Source organism: Stegostoma tigrinum, chromosome 27, assembly GCF_030684315.1.
Source record: "Stegostoma tigrinum isolate sSteTig4 chromosome 27, sSteTig4.hap1, whole genome shotgun sequence".
Taxonomy (NCBI): Eukaryota; Metazoa; Chordata; class Chondrichthyes; order Orectolobiformes; family Stegostomatidae; genus Stegostoma; species Stegostoma tigrinum.
Window position 1 is genome coordinate 35854721 of NC_081380.1, and position 18469 is coordinate 35873189.

The following is an 18469-nucleotide window of genomic DNA, read 5'->3' on the forward strand; positions in this document are numbered from 1 at the left end:
AATTGCTGGCCTAGTTAGTGACACCCTCATCCTATGAATGAATTTTTTAAAAAACTTCTTACTGAACTTAATCTCTCAACACAGCTACTTTCTGAGGGCCGGTCACCGGACCCAAAACTTTAGCTCTGTTTTTGCTTTCACAGATGCTGCCAGGCCTGCTGAGCTTTTCCAGCAACTTCTGCTTTTGTACTTTCTGTGGGTGATGAGCTCCCACCATACTCTACATATGGATTGTCAGATGTGTCTAACATCATTTAATACCTCAGCTATGGCAATATAAAATTAACTTCAAGTTACTTCCTACATGAGAAGAAGGAGGTATTTATATAGCAACTTTCAAACCTCAGAATTGCTTTTGATGTGGAGTCTCAGTCATTTGGAGAAACACAGCTAGCAACGTGCACACTGTGAGATAGGAACTTTGACAAGACCCAGGCCACTGATTTAGTTAAGTTTTAGCTGAACTGTAATGAATGTATGACTTTCAATTACAGTACATTAACAATCACACTGAGTTTTGTCTGGCTGCTTTTCATTGTAAAGAGGCAGTGGGTGATGACCAGACTACACAATGGAAGGATTTTAAGAATGAAAGGGAAAAGGGAGAGAAGTTGGGAAAAAAATCACCAACAATCTGTCCTGGTCCACCCACATTGATGCGATAGTCAAGAAGACACAACAACACCCCTTCTTCCTCAGAAGGCTAAGGAAATTCAGCATGCCCATTAGGACCCCCATCAACTTTTACAAATGCACCACAGAAAGCACTCTATCTGGATGTATCACCGCTCGGTACAGCAACCCAGGACCGTAAGAAATTACAGAAAGTTATGAACATAGCCCAGACCATCATGCCAGCCAACCTTCCATCCATTAACTCCATCTACCCTTCTCATTGCTGCGAGAAGGCAGCTAACATTGTGAAAGGTCCCTCCAACCCCAGTCATAATCTCTTGCAACCTCTTCTGTTAGGCAGAAGATACAAAAGCTTAAACACACATTCCAACAGGTTTGGGAACATCTCGTTCCCTGCTGTTATTAGACTAGAGGATGGACTTCTTAAATTTCAGATCTAATGTTAATCTTGCTTTTAGGACACCTTCTTTGCAGCCGTAACTTTGTGTACCTCACTCTGTTCTATCACCCTATGATCTTTATGTCTTTGTACATTACGATCTGCTGTACTGCACACAAAACAAAGCTTTTCACTGTAATTATGTACGTGACAATAATAAATCAAATCAAATCAAACCAAACTAAATAGGAGCAGGAGTAGGCCATTCAGCCCTTCTAGACTGTTCTGCCATACAACTAAATCTTGTTGATGTTCTATCTCAGTGCCGTTTTCCCTGCACTATCTCCATTTCCAATGATAACTTTAACAATACTGAAATCTCACTGAGACACATTTTTAATTACCCAACAACTGTAAAGAATTTGATGTGCTAATTAATTTTAGAGTCTCCTGTAATATTAGATTAAAGTGGGAAATAACAATAGATACTTATGTGCCAATAGCCAGTAAGGGACAGGCTACTACTGATTCTGACTTCTAGCTGCAAAGGTTGGGTGTTACGCTATTAACAAAAAGTTGCACAGGTTACCTGGTTAGTCAAAATATTTTGAACACACTAACTTTTGGAAGAGTAAGAGTGGTTAGCTCTTGAGCCAAAACAAGGGATAGGAACAAACATTCAATGGAAAGGCACTGATGAATCAAGATGGACAAAGAATGTTTGCAGTTCAAGTGCAGAATTCCAGAAAGGGAGAGATAGTAGGAATTTGAAACCATTAAAAAATGCATTAAAAATACCTCTTTTTAAAGTAGAAGGTCTTGTTTCTGTAAAAAGAGGCATTGAGTGTAAAAGGTAGCTGTGTTCAGTTCCTGGTACAGCATTGCAGAAATAGTCTTAAAGTCAAGGACTGCATGCATTGACTAGAATGTTAACAGAAATGAGAAACTGTAGATTGGAGATCCCAGGACTATTTTCATTGGACACTTGGCTAAGGAGAAAGTTAATAAAATATTTTTTTAAATTTGAAAATCTTTGATAAATCAAACGTGGAAAACGTCATTCACATGGTATTGGTAATTAGAGGTCATCAGTTTGTCATGACTACCAATGTAGTGAGGACAGCGGTCAGGAAAATTTCTTTAAATTGGACTGGGTGGAGAATGAAATATTTTACAGGAAATGGCTGCAGCACAGGGCATTGTATCCTTGAAGGGATTATTGAGTAGATGCAAAGCTCTGGGGAACATAGCAGCATGATTAGTTTTGAATTACGTAGCAAAGAGATCGTTTAAACATGATGAGCCAAATGGTTGCTGTTTGTGTTGTTAGAAATTCAATAGTTGCTTTGTCACATTGACATCGCTAATAGAGACATTACAGAAAGTGAGCACTTAAATAGCACATTTCACTACCTCAGGACATCCCAATGTACTTCATAGAAACTTTTGCAGGAAAAACCAACATCCAACTTGTACACAATATGCTATCACGCACGTCAACATCATAATGGTTCCACAATCTGTTTTTGTTAGTGATGTTAACTGGGGTGTATATATTGACCAGGCCACTGGGGATGTCCTCCTGGTCTTCTCTGAAATAATTGCATAAGATTTCTTTATGCCTGCCTCTGAAAGCTGATTTAAAATTTTGTCTGAAAGATGACACCACCAAAAATACAGCGCACCCTCAGAGTGTCAGCCTAGATCCTTGTGCATAAGACCAACGTCACGAGATCCTTAAACAGATCTTGAACTCACAAGCTTCTCATTCAGAGCTGAGAGAGATTACCTGCTGATCCACCAACTGACACAAAGGAGGATTAGTCCCCCTATCCTATTTAAAGGAGGAGACACTTTTTTTGGACTCCAACAATACCGCGCAGTAGATACACCAAATAAAGCACTGGGGAAAGAATGCAATACTGTTCAGTCTTTTAAGAGAAAATACACAGGCTAAATCTAATTTGTTTTCATTCCCAAAAATTGTAAACAGGCTGAATGATTTGTTATAATTCATTCATTTTATAACCTACTTTAGTAAGGTGCAACACTTCATCAGTGTTGCACTGCATTAAGCCCTAAATAGAAGATATAAATAAAACCTTTCACTTTAAACACGCTTTACTAAATGAAACCATTAGGAATACAAATGTACTTTGAGAGCTAGTACTGTGGCATTGATCCCTTTTTAATAACATTATTAATTTTCTAAACAAGGAGAATATTTCCGCGGTAAACACAATGCTGCAACAATAAAGTCATTTGGTCAGAAAATGTCATTACTTCAGTTTCAGGGACACATTAGAGAAATGATCATCCCTGACCAGATAAGTGCAATAGCATGCATACCAAGCAGATAAGGTTGGGATAAATGGGAAATTGGCTTTCAATGGCAAGATTGTATGTAAATAAACAGGTTTATTCCACCTTAGAAATGTGACTATTGGCAAACACCAGTCAGGTTTCTCCTTGCACTGGGGTAAATGGCGCAGATTCCAATCCACACACACCCACCACACCCCATCCCTGCTTAAAAACCCATTGACCTAAAGGTTATATCACTCATAGTGTCATTTAGCATACTGCCAAAATGCTAATGATTGTGATTGCATGCTGGATTTGTTTTGCAGAGAATTGGAAATTGCAACAGAAAACTCAGGTCAGACTTCCATCCATTTTTCAAAACAGTACATCATGTCACAGCAATTCAAATCTACTCAAGGCAGCTTAAAAATCTTAAAAGGTCCTGTAGAATATTGACAGAAAGTGGGCTATTTCCTTGGCTATATCAACAATGTAACTTAAATAAAGAAGTGCACTGGCTGTTCCATAATTGTCAAATCAAGCACACATTAGGTTCCATCATAGGGTTTAAGGCTGGGACAATTACTCACCATAGCGCCGGGTTGTAGCCACAGATTTTGTCAAATATGCTTTCATAGTTAAGGGACATTGCAGGCACTCTTCTGAATGATGGTGGCCAAACCCTGAATGTTTAATAAATGTAGACCCTGGTTTTGACCCTTTGTGGGAAATTTTTGTCAAAAATCAATTTTATCTGCACCCTCCTTTTCTCTAAATCTGCCTCTTCCAACTCACTAATATTTCAGACTATTCAATTACTCCTGATGAAAACTAAGTGTCCAATCATTTGTCTGCCTTAACACACAGACATGATCCAGCTCCTCCTGAATGGCATGTGCCTATTGACTGGATAAACACACTCATCAAAGTAGAGGGCCATCTATTAAGTAAGTTTAAACCCTGAATTATTACATTTCATTCTATTGTTTTATCATCTCTCATTTGCTCCATTCTAGTGTTTGTCTCACCACTTCTCATATATACTTGCAAACGATGTACAAATTTGGAGCAGGATTAAGCCTCGAGCCTGCTCTGCCATTCAATACGATTGTGGCTGATTACTCCATACTTCCATCTAGTTCCTTGTGTACCAGGAATCTATCCACCTCTGCCTTAAAGACATTCAAAGACTCCATCTTGAAAAGTGTTTCCATGTTGTGATGAGGCTGGTCTTTGTCCCATGCCAACCTGCTTGGGCAAGGGAGGTGGTGGGCACAGGCTGTCACTGCCCATCTAAATGTATCTGAGATGTTAGGGGATACTGGCAAAGATGGAATCCCAGAGAAAATCCCAGAGAGCTGCCAGGTTCCTGCTCAGACTTCCATGTTGGGAATTGATGTGTGCAGTTCCTCACCCCTGTGTGGGAAAATAGCAAACTGCATATTTTAAAAAGGATGATGAGATAGTAATGAGCTGTTAATATATGCAAATAGACCTCATGCTGCCTAGTAGTGAGGTTGGCATCAAGCTGTTAAAACCTTGGTTGAAAAATTAGACTTCATTTTTCTGTGGTGTTGAGAAACTTAATTTTTCTGTTTTCACCATATCTTCCCGACTGACTCTCCACTGTCAATATCATTCAAGAGCTGGCAAAATTTAACCCAATCTTTCCACATCCACCTTGTCAAAACCCCTTCAAGATCTTACAATCAAACTGCATCTTAACCCATTCTAAATTCTAGTGGATGCAAGCCTAGTCTGCCGAATTTTTTCCTCATAATATATCCCATCCATTTTCTGAAATAGTCTAGTAAACCTTCTCCGAACGGCCTCCAAAACAGTTAAGTACATCCTTAAAGAAGAAGGCTAATGTTGTACATAGCCAGATGTGGCCTCATCAATCCTCTGTATAACTGGAGTGTAAACTTTTTGTGTATTCAATTTCCCTCACAATAAACAACACCAGTCGATTTTCTTTCTGTATTACTTTTTGTAGCCACGTAATAACCTTTTGTAATTGATAGGATGCCCAGAACCACTGTACCTCAGAACTCTGCAATCCCTCACCATTTAAGTAATATGCTTCTTTTTAATTCTTCCTGCCAAAAGGGCAAATTCCATATTTTTCCACGTGATATTCCATTTGCCCAATCTTTGCTCAATATTTAGCCTATCCATATCCCTTCATAGCTTTCTCATGTCCTCTTCACAACTTACCCTCCTACCTGGATATAGTAGGAACTGCCTATGCTGGAGCCTGAGATAACAAGGCGTGGAGCTGGATGAACACAGCAGACCAGGCAGCATCAGAGGAGCAGGAAAGCTGATGTTTTGGGTCTGGACCCTTCCTCAGAAAATTTTCTGCTCGGCTTCCCTGCTGTGCTGATGCTGCCTGGCCTGCTGTGTTCATCCAGCTCCACACCTTATAACCTTCCCACCTACCTGTCTTAGCAACTATAGCTTTGGTCTATTCATCCATGTCATTTATGTAAACTGGAAAAAAAAGTCGAGCTCCCAGCATTGATCCCTGTGACACACCACTTGTGATCTTCCATCAACAGTTAATTCTCAAATAAAATGGAAACAACTTTAATTAAAATAGCACTTAATCAGAAAAAGATCTGGTTAAAATTTAGAATAAAAAGCTTATCTAATGGTAACCGTGTAACCATTGTCGATTGTCCTACAATCTATCTGATTCAGCAGTGCCCTTTAAGGAAGGAGATCTGCCATCCTTACCTGGTCTGGCCTACATGTGACTTCAAACCCACTGCATTGGCATTGACACTTAACTGTCCCTGAAAGCAATTAGGGAAGAGCAATAAATCTGGGCTGGTCAGTGATGATTATAACCCACAAACAAATAAAGAAGTTCCACAAATTGCCATCAAGTGGACATCCAGTGATTTGGTGTATTTTATCCTCCAGGGACTATATTTAAAAGACCGATTGTTGGCTTAGACTCTAGCAGAGCCCCCTTCTCTTCTTCACACAGTGATCTTTAAGGTCCATCTGAATGAACAGATGAGTTGAACATCTCATCTGCAGAACAGTAGTTTGACAACCTTGCACTCCTTTTGCACTGCTGTGGAATGTCAGCCTGGTGCTAGGAGCGTAGGGGCTTGAAAACCGACAATATCTAACTCAGGAGCTGAGAGTGTTGAATTGACAGTGGTATTATTGCTAGGCTATTTTCCCAGAAACTCAGCTAAACTTCTGGGGTCCTGGGTTCAAATCCCACCATGGCAGATGGTAAAATTTGAACTCAGCTTAAAAGAAAAGTGGAATTAAGAATCCACTAATGACGTTGAAACCATCGTCAATTGTTAGGAAACCATTCTGACTCATTAATATCTTTCAAAGAAAGAAGTCTGCAGTCCTCATCTGTTCTGGCCTATAGGTGACTCTCAGACCAGAGCACTGTCAACCACTCTCAACTGGCGTCTGAAACAGTGTAGCAAGCCACTCAGTTGTATCAATTGCTATGGAATCTCAACGAAGAAATGAAACTGAATGGACCTCTTGGCATCGACCTATGGAAACAGGCCTGTTGACCCTGCAACATCCTCCTTACTAATATCTGAGGGCAAGTACCAAAATTAAGAGAGTTGTATCACAGACAGGTCAAACAACAGCCTGACATAGTCATGCTCAATTATACCTGACAGAGAATAGGACAGACCCAGCAGAAGTGCAGCACAGGGTATACAGTTGGGAGGGTGTTGCCCTGGGAGTCCTCAACATTGATTCCAGCCCCCGTGAAGTTTCATGGCTTCCTGTTAAATACAGACAAGGATACTTCCTGCTGATTACCACGTGCTACCCTCCCTCAGCCGGCGAACTAATACTCCCCCATGTTGAACAACACTTGGAGGAAACACTGAGGGAGGCAAGGGTGAAAAATGCATTCTGGACGAGGGATTTCAAGTCCACCACCAAAGTGACTCAGCAGCAGTACTACTGATCGAGCTGATCAGGTCATAGCTGCTAGACTGGGACTGCAGCAGGTAGTGAGGGAACCAACAAGAGGGAAAAACATACTGATCTCGCCCTTACTAATTGTTCAGCTGCAGATGCATCTGTCCATGAAATAATCAATAAAAGAGACCACCACACAGTCCTTGTGGAGGCAAAGTCCCACCTCCATATTAGGAATGTCTTCCAACATGTTGTGTGGCACCATCACTGTGCTAAAAGGGCCAGATTTCAAACAATCATGCAGCTCAAGACTGGGCATCCTTGAGGTGCTGTGGTCCATCAACAGCAGCAGAATTGTACTCCAACACAATTTCATGGCCTGTCATTTCCCCCACTCAACCTTTACCTTCAAGCAAGAGGATCAACCCTGGTTCAGTGGAGAGTGCAGGAGGACATGCCAGAAGCAGCACCAGGCATACCTGAAGATGAGGTGTCAACCTGGTGAAGCCACCAAACAGGATTATTTGTACGCCAAACAACATAAGCAGCAAGTGATAGACTAGTAATGTCAACAATCAACAGATCAGATCTAAGCTCTGCAGTCCTGCCACATCCAGTCGTGAATGGTGGTGGACAATTAACCAACTCACTGGAGGAGGAGGAGGCTCCACAAATATCCCCACCCTCAGTGATGGAAGACCCCAGCTCATCAGTGTAAAAGATAAGGCTGAAGCCTTCGCAGCAATCTTCAGCCAGAAGTGCGGAGTGGATGATCCATCTCTGCCTCCTTTAGTGGTCCCCAGCGCCACACATACCAATCTTCAGCCATTTCAGTTCACTCCACAAGATGTCAAGAAACAGTTGGAGGCATTGGATACTGCAAAGGCTAAGGGTCCTGAAATCATTCGGATAATACTACTGAATACTTGTGCTCCAAATCTTCCTGCTCTACTGGCGAAGCTCTTCCAGTACCGTTACAAAACTGACGTCTATCTGAACAATATACAAAATTGCCCAGGTATGTCCTGTACATAAAAGCAGAACAAATCCAATCCAGCTCATTATCACACCATTAGACTACTCTCATTCTCCAGTAAAGTGCTGGAAGGTGTCAGTAACAGTACTATCAAACAGCACCTGCTCAGCAATAATCTGCTCAGTGACGGCCAGTTTGGGTTCCACCAGGCCCACCCAGCTCCAGACCTCATTACAATCTTGGTTTAAACACAGATAAAAGAGCTGAATTTCAGAGGTGTAGTGAGAGTGAAAAATGGTAAAATCAAGGCCACATTGGACCAAATGTGACATCAAGGAGTCCTAGCAAAACTGGAATCAATGCATATCAGGCATCAAACTCTCTGCTGGTTGGAGTACCAGGCACACAGGAAGATGGTCATGGTTGTTGGAGGTCAGACATCTCAGCTCCAGGACATCTCTGCAGGAGTTCCTCAGGGTAGTGTACTAGGGCCAACCTTCTTCAGCTGCTTCATCAATGACCTTCCCTCCATCATAAGGTCAGAAATGGGGATGTTCACTGATGATTGCACAATGTTCAGCACCATTCGCAACTCCTCAGGTGCTGAAGCAGTCCGTGTTCAAATGCAACAAGATCTGGACAATATCCAGGCTTGGGCTGACAAGTGGCAAGTAACATTCACACAACACAAATGCCAGGCTATGGCTATCATCAATGTGGGTCAACCTACAGCACATGGACTGCAGCAGCTCAAGAAGATCACTGAATTTTTTTCAACTTTGAAAGTTTCTTTCAGAGTTAGATTGACCATGTTCGCTAGAATCCAAGTGAGTAATGTAGCCATTGAGTTTTGAGTTGGAGTTTGATTTATTGTTGTCACATGTACCGAGGTACAATGAAAAGTGTTGTTTTACATGCTATACAGACAGATGGTACCACACAAAGTATACCAGGGTAGCAGAACAGAGTGCAGAATACAGTGTTACATCCGCAGAGAAGGTGCAGAGAGACAGAGAGATCAACGTTAACATTTGAGAGGTCCATTCAAAATGCCCTTTAACATACACATGCACAATGATACTCTACAACCAGTGACAAACTGTACTTACATTTTTGATATTAATATCAAACGTTAACCTAAACATTCTCCTGAGAAATTATGTGGAGCTATGTTAGAGGTTCAAGAAATGTACACCAATGACTGAAGTGGTCTCCCACTAAAATAGCTTAATCTGGTGAGTTCAAATCCCAGATAGGAACATACAGCCTTGGAGCAAGACTAAGCCATTCAGCCCTTCAAGTCCATTCAACAAGATCATAGCTAATCTGTAATCTCATCTTCACTTCCCTCTCTGTGTCCCTTCACAATGTAGATGTGCCTGTGTTGGCCTGGGGTGGACAAGGTCAGAAGTCTTAAAATACCAGGTGATAGTGCAACTGGTTAATTTGAAATCACAAAATTTCCAAATGCTGCTACCACCTAATTGCATTATGTATGATGAGACAATATTGGAGATGGGGTAGATTCCTGTAAAACTGAGGCTCAGCTGAAGAATTACAAGAGGTATTCATTTCATTTTGCCAATACCATGAGTATCTCAGGGGATATTGACATGTAGCACATGATTCAGATTAGACTCACAACACCACTGTAATTTTCATAGATCCCAAAACAGGTTAAAACCCCTGGGGTCCCATGTAATAACGTGAAAGACATATTCAATCAACAAAATCATTCACCCTGTATATATTTTACATACGTGCAGGTATAGATATGAGATGCTTTCTTGTATTGCCATTATACCTGTCAGGGTTTTTTTTTGATTTAATAAGGCATGTTCTATTCAATCACTGTTCCATAACTTTCATGGCAAAACCCACTAAAGTACCACTTAATATGATTATTAATATGTTCAAATATAAAACAACTTACTTGACTGGAAATGCAGAGAAATTAAATAAGCCTTACCTTGTAGTCCCAAGCAACCTCCTTCAGTGAGCCTCTCAACAGAGGTTACTCGCATAATAAGAGAATCTGCTGAAAACACTTCTGGTGGAAGGATAACGGCCTTCAGTATTATCTCGATCTTCCTCTTCCTGCACACACTGTCTGACCTCTTGAGCATTTTGAGAGCTTTCTAGTTTTATTTCGGACTTCCTGTAACATTTCACGTAATGAAATCCTTATTTTGAAACTAATCTTTGAAGAGATCTTTAAGCCTTACAGGACACTTTTCATCAGTATTTGCATGGATTGTATTGCCACTTCAATGCCAGTGATTAGAATTGCTGCGTTATGAATTGTTAATTTCTCAAGTTTTACTGTATGTATGAAGCATGATCCCCGATGATGGTGTGGGTAATGGGAGTTGATTTTTCCTTTATGCAACTTCTCCTGGGATTGATACCTACACTTCTGAAATAGATGTAGAATTAAGTATTGATTGTTCTTCTCTACCACATGCTCATAAACACAGCACTGTAGACAAGAATAAGACAAACTCAATTAATCATGTATTGCACACAGCACACTGAAAATCTCAGTTGATGCACACACACACACGACTGCACACATACTTCTGTCACATTTCATCTTATACAGCCTGCGCAAACAAAGAAAAGATTGTCTTGGCAGAGTACAAAATATTTCTTTTGGCATTTAGGTCACAAATGCTGCTTGCCTCTACAACCATGCAAAAAAAGCAATGCTGCCGTCTTCCTCCCAGCTGAATTATTTGTATTGTGATGGATTATAACAGTGTTTCGCAGTAAATATGGACATGATCTGCTTCATGTTATTCTTTATTAGAATCCAATAAGCTGTTCAGGATCAACTGCTTTCATGAGCAAGTGAATAAGCTGCTTTGCACAGGTTTATGACTAGTCAGAACTTACTCATCAGAAGTGAGAGAGATCTTCCATGATAACCTGATATTACAGAACATACTAAATTACAAAAACAGAGAAGCGTTGAGCATTTGGGATGACAGAAAACCAGCAAAACCTAACTATTACAGGTTGGTGTACCACATCTTTTCTCCTGCTGTTTCTGGTTTTGGTAGAATCAATACACAGTCCCAGGTTCTTCATCTAGATTTTATAGTGATTGTAATGAGGTCAGCCAGGTGGATCTCATAGAAAATCAGTTCCCTGATTGGGGCTGTAAACCTGGTCAAATCAGGGAGCCCTGGATGACAGATATAAACAGGAGTGTTAGAGTCTCTGTTCACTCTGAGAGCTGGCTTTGAGGAACTGGAGCAGTGTCAAGTACTATGCATGGAGAAATAAAGGGTAACTTGCTGACTGGATACCAGTCTCTGGAATTATTTTAGATTTGTTATTTGAAAAATTACTTAACTGACAGAATGAGATAATATTATATGCAACAAACTACTTCAGTTGTTACTAAATACTAAGGTTGAACAGTTGCTTTAAATTCTCTTCAATCTCATCCTTATTTTGCTCTATCATCAGCAAGTTCATCAACTTGGTTTTTTTTCTGTCATAATAAATCCCCTCACAGCCTTGTTTTATCTGAGTATATATCTCCACGTGTGCCCTCTACTTTGCTGACATGAGAATATAATGTCTGAAAGCAAGAAAAGGCCATTAAATCAATTAATCCTGCTCCATTGGGCTTCATTATTAGATTACAGTTATGCTCCCAACACAGCGCCCTGTTTATCACCCATTGTTAGAAGCACCAAGAAGATCCTATCCCCTCCAACCAAACTGACTCATTAATAACTAATCTACATTTCCTTTTCTTGACAGAAAATTGATCCAAGTCAGTTTGAAGAACTCCTGAATCAGTTAGCTACCTTAAAGTGTTGCTCACTCCCACTCTATCATCAAAGTTATTTCACTCTTTATATCTCTGCCCTCTAGAACATTTTTTAAAAACTACATTGGCTTGCTATCTTCTTCCTTCATTTTAAAAACCTCTTTTTGACTTTGATCTAAGTTTCTTCATCAACAGGCTTACAAACTGCAGTTTCATATTGTGTCAACGTCTTAACTAGTCCATGATATGCAACACAACCCAAGCTACAAATCTTTGCTAAAACCTAAATATGCAACCCAGTTTTGCTTTGCAGATACAGCAGCTCCATGACCCAGTACTATTATATAATTAAAGATGCTCTTACTGTCTGTTTTTATATTATTTGCAAGCATGTCCTCATTGTTTATTTTCTCCCATTTTATTATTGTTTTGATCATCTTTATCAGCTTAACAAAAAAATTCCCAATCCTCTAGTTTACCACTAATCTTTGCCATTTGTATGTATTTTCTTTCAACTTAATGATACTTTTGATTTTCTTCAATATGAACTGTTTCAGAATCATACAGCAGTCAGCAGTGCAGAAATGGAGCACAGAGAGATTTCCACTTGCCCTGATATTAGCCTTGTGTACGACCTCAAGAAAACACGTTTCTCTATTACATTTATAGGAATGTGAGAACTACCTATGCTATCGTATTAATCTCCTTAAGCTTGTTTATTATTCAACTGGATCATAGGTGGGGAGGTGCTGGCACAGTGCCAGTTACTAGACTGGCATTCTAGAATCATCAGCCAATGTTCTGGACGGACGAGTTCAATTCCCACCAACGAAGATGATGAAATTTCAATTCAATAAAATTCTGGATTAAAGGGCTGCCATAAACGGTGAGGTAATCATTACTGATTGTGATAGAATCCCTACAGTGCAGAAGGAGGCCACTCAGCCCATCAATTATACACTATCCCTCCAAATAACAGCCCACCTGGACCCAGTACCCCACCCTATCTTCATAACTGCACATTTACCGTAGTTAGTCTGCATACCCCTGTATACTACAGGGCAATTTAACCTGTACATCTTTGGACTGCATGGGAGGAAACCCAAGCAGACAATGTTCAAGCTCCCCCCAGCAGTCACCCAAGGCTGGAATTTAACCCATGTCCCTGGCAGTGTGAAGCAATGATGCTAACCACTGAGCCACCCAGAATTCACAGAATCATCGAATCCCTACAGTAGGGAAACAAATCCACACCGACCCCCAAAGCATTCCACCCAACCCCTGTAACCCACCTAATCTACACATCCCTGGGCACTACGGGTAATTTAGCGTGGCCAATCCACCCAGACTGCATGTCTTTGGACTGTGGGAGGAAACTGCAGCACCCGTGGAAACCCATGCAGACATGGGGAGAATGTGCAAACTCCACACGGACAGTCACTCGAGGGTGGAATCAAACCTAGATTCCTGGTGCTGTGTGGCAGCAGTGCTAACCACTGAGCCACCATGTCCTAAACATACATCTGATTCACTAATGTCCCTTACTGAAGGAAATCTACAGTTCTTACCTGGTCCGGCCTACATGTAACTCCAGACCCACTGCACCTACCCTCAAGACAATTAGGGATGGCAATAAATGCTGACGTAGGAGGTGATGATGCTGTGTTTCCCCAGCATGTTCTACTTTTATTTCAGATTTAAATCATCCACAATATTTTGCTTTTATTATTATTATGGTACTGCAAGACTGTCAGGAATAACACATTAGACAGCAAACACATGAAGAGTTTTGCAGCAACATTTGGAGCATGTCCCAATAACAGTGATGTCAATGTTGGTGTTTCCTGTTGGAGAATCCCCACCCTCAGTAGGGTTGGCCCACACTTTCCAGGTCAACTTTGGGAGATCAATTATGGCCTAACCACTGCTCAGTATAAAACACTGAGTATTTGTCTCGCTGTAGGTGCAGAATTCTATTGTGACTGAATGAGGAACTGGTGTAGATGATTGAACTCCATCAGTTATATTAGAGAGAAAAAGAGAATTGATCACAAATTGGCTATGAAGTAATTATCACTTGGCTCAGTAGACAGTCTGGAAAGTTTACCAGGGATTTAATCATGTAATGGAATTTGAGCAATGAACCAATTCCTTATAACATAACGGTATAATAACTCTACTGAGAACACGTATGCTGCTCCACTGGAACTGAAGCATCTCTTGCAGACCACAAAGTTCAATTGCTCTAAACTCTTGCTTGAATTAGCCTTGAACTTGGAAACAAAAGACTCACATGTTTGTTGCTCCCTCCCTGACAGCAGAGTGTTTGCAGCCAGTGGGCAGCAGAGCCATTTTTGCTCTGTGTGTGTGTCTGTGTGTCTGTGCATGTGTGTGTGTGTGTGTGTGTGTGTGTGTGTCTGTGTGTGTCTGTGACTGTGTGTGTGTGTCTGTGTCTGTCTGTGTGGGTGTTTGGAGGGGTGGTCACTTATCTGGACTGCTTGTTTTGTACCACAGAGTGGTGCCAACAATTCCTGTATGAACTGAGATCACTCTGAAGGTCATGGCTTCTCAAACTCACCCCCTCTCACCTGAGGTGTGGTGACCCACAATCTAAATCACCAGCAGTCACCTCTCTCTATTGAGAGAGAGCAGCCCTTGGGAACTATGGAGACTTTAACAGTGAAGCTTTAATTGAGACGTAGGTTCAAAATTATTAAAATTAAAATTATTTAAGTGAGAAATACCAAATTCCCACAGACTACACCACAATTTTTACACATATTTATGCCAACCTTTAACAATTCAAAAGAGTACCCTGTCCTACCCAATAGACTCTGGCAGCTTTACACCCTTTGCTCCTAAATTTAAAGCCCAAGAGTCATGCTTTCCGCATTCCACTAAAGTAAACTTTATCTGCTTGATTAAAGATAACAAAGTGTGGAGCTGGATGAACACAGCAGGCCAAGCAGCATCTCAGGAGCACAAAAGCTGACATTTCGGGCCTAGACCCTTCATCAGAGAGGGAACTGGAATAAATAGGGAGAGAGGGGGAGGCGGACCGAAGATGGAGAGAAAAGAAGATAGGTGGAGAGAGTGTAGGTGGGGAGGTAGGGAGGGGATAGGTCAGTCCAGGGATTGATTGATTGATTGTTGTGATTTCAGTTACGTTTCCAGATGTAAGGCAACATCCATTCCAAAGGATTGGAACCTTTCTGGCACTTCCCTCCTGCTCTTTTGAACAGCATCATAAACAGATGGAACTGTGCTTTGCTGTTTCACCTGAAATATAGCACCTCTGTACCAACTGTATGGCACCAGATTAGTTTATGTGCTGAAATGGGGCATGAAGTCACAGTCTTCAGTCTCAGAGGTGAGAGCCCAACAGTGAAGTGCAGACAGACACAGCGGTCAGGTTTACAGACAAGAGCCAGGAACCTAACATCCAGATGAACTCCAGGTCTCAACCCAGCACCTCAACAATCTCACATATGAGATGTTCTTTTCAAACATCAGTCTTCTGAAAGAAACAATCTCAGATGCCAGTTAGCAGCACCGATTGCATGTGTCTCCCTTGTATGTCCCCATTTGGTTTCTTTTGATATGATCTGAATTATTGTCACATGTACCTAGGTACAGTGAAAAGCTTTGTTTGTGAGCATTACAGGAAAATCATAGTAAGCAAGGACATACAGATCATAGAGTGATAAAAGCTTGGTGAGGCATACAGATTACACAGCGAAGGATGTAAGCAAGGCAAGACCAACAATAACAACATCCACATTATTAGATTATGATTTAAATGTTAATTGGGAGCTCTCCATGGCAGAGTGATAATGTCCCTGTTTCTGAACCAGGAGACTTGCGTTGAAGAACCACCTGCTCCAACAGTGTATCCTAACATCTCTGAGCAGGTTGATTAGAAAATAGGTTAATTAGCGTCACATGGGAATCAGCGAGGGGGGAAATGGCACCCACCTCCAGTTCCTATGTCAGATGCAGGGAGTCAGAGTTAAAATTCAGTCTTGTAGTGCCTGAGGTCCTAACACTGTAACCTCATTAAACTGCTCTGAACTATTAAAAGTTAACTCTAGTGTAAACAAAAATTCAATAGTACTTCCTCCTTTTAAAAAGAGAATGTGTGGAGCAGAAATTTATTTGATGTCTTTTGCAGAAATCAAAACCTTGCCTAGAGTATGGAGCCTATCCTGAGCCATCTGCTGCAGAGGCCTGGCTGATAGGCTCTGTGACAGCATATCTTGGGGAGTTGGATGAACAGTCAGTCAGCTAGACATCTCACTCTTAATATCCCAGTGGAGTACAGTCGGCCTGGTATGGTCATTCTATTCTACAAAAAAAACCCCACTGCTATAAGAATGCAATATCTTGACCAAGAAACCTGTGGCTTGATAGAAAGGTTCAGGAATCAGAAAGCACTCGAATCTAATCCAAATAAGAAGTTGCCTTCTAATGCTTTCAAGTCTTTCCTAATTTTTTCCAGCTTCTGCCTTTGTCTGCCAACTATACACTTCGCCAAACATTGCTTTCTCAGAAGTAATAGGATCTTACTTAGTTGTAGATCCTGCTGGCTGGTTAGATGACGCTCAACTATTATTTAATAAAAGGTTATGATCTGCTTTTAGCTAACTGAGCAATTGCAGATTGAAACACTCCTGTTTTGTTCAGTTCCATCATTATAAGTGGTACTGAAGCATTCTTATTGTGCATTTTTCTGCGTAGCCTCTTTGACATAGATGCTACCAAAATAAAGGCACAAGGTTAAGTGTACCTGAGGCTATTTATGTGGGAAGCAGAAATTTCACTATTTCCATTTTGAGCAGCTATAATAGTTTATTGTTGAAAATACAGGTCAATGCACCTAACCATTCCAGAGCAATGCTCAGAATTATAGCAGTCAGGCCCCGTTGATTGGTCTCTGAGATTTTTGTAAAACAGGGTAAACTTTGAAACGCATTAAAAGCAAAGGTTCTGCCAAATGGCAAATTTTCATTGTCACTCTTAAAAAAACAGAATTCTGTTTCCCTAGCTAGTAGCCAGCAAAATTGACACTGACCAACTGTATGGGATTGCGAAGGGTGGGAGATTGTAGCCAGGGACTATTGATGGAAACAGCACATAAAAATATCAGGGCAAGAACCCAGGTGATGGCCTAGTGGTATTATCAGTGGGATGTTAATCCAGAGACACAGACAATGGGTTCAAATCCTGCCTTGGCAAATGGTTGAATTTACATTTAGGGTGGCACGGTGGCTCAGTGGTTAGCACTGCTGCCTCACAGCTCTAGGGACCTGGGTTTGATACTCACCTTGGTGACTGTGTGTGTGGAGCTTGCACATTCTCCCTGTGTCTGCGTGGGTTTCCTCCCACAGTCCAAAGATGTGCAGGTTAGGTGGGTTGGCTATGCCTAAATTGCCTGTAGTGTCTAGGAAAGGGGTTGAGTCTGGATGAGATGCTCTTCGGAGGGTCAGTGTATGTTCAATGGGCCAAAACACCTGTTTCCACACTGTAGGGCTTCTATGATCTATGGTGATCAATCGAGAGGAAGCAGAGATGTGAACATGGCCTGGCTAGGTGTGTCAGACTGACAGTCGAGGGGGTGAACTGAGGAGGAATTAAAGAGCGTTTTTTGAAACAGTATGTGGATAGTTCAACTAGATGAGGGGCCATACTGGACCTTGTATTGACTAATGAGTCTGGCCAGGTCACTGACCTTTCAGTGGGAGAGCAGTTTGGAAACAGTGATCATAACTCCTTCAGAGGCTGAAGGGAGGGCTTAGAGAAGTTTGTAAAATTATGTGCTGCATTGATAGGATTAATGGTCAGAATGTTTTACAGTGAGCTAAAGAGTCTGCTACTGGGGGGCATGCATTTAAGGTGAAACGGGGAAGTTCAAACATGTGAGGGGCAAGTTTTTTACACAGATAGTGGTTGGAGCCTGGAATGCGCTGCCAGGGATAGTGGTGGAGGCAGATGCGATAGGGGCATTTAAGGGATTTTTGCATGAAGCACACAAATATACAAGGAATGGAAAGGTGCGGACCAAGGGCAGGCAAAAGGGTTCAGTTTCATTTGGTGTCATGTTTGGCATAACACAGCGGGCCAAAGGGGCCATTCCTATGCTGTACTGTTCTATGTTCTATTTAAATAAGGGGGATGTGAAGCTAGAAACAGGGAGGTGGGTGGATTTCATGAGTTGGATAACGCTACTGCGGCAGAAGACTTTGCTGGAGGCTCAAGAGGATTGAAGCATTCCTGCTTCCACAGGTTCATAAGCAGTGGTTCAAAAGCAACCAAGCTGCTGGGTCCAGATATTGCTGCTTCCCTTAAGCTGCCAGGTTTGGGAAGCCACTGCAGAACTAGTTGGAAGTCCTTGCTGGACACCAAGTGTAACTGTCGGATGTCACTCTCAATTCTGGAGTCAGGAGCAAAGCGTAATCATGTGCCCTTTGACTTG

General features: G+C 41.5%; 1 protein-coding gene across 1 annotated transcript in view; it reads left to right on the forward strand.

Moving 5' to 3' along the window:
- Positions 1 to 18469, forward strand: part of LOC125464427 (LHFPL tetraspan subfamily member 7 protein) — a 302276-nt gene that overhangs the window by 273415 nt on the left and 10392 nt on the right. The window lies entirely within an intron of this gene.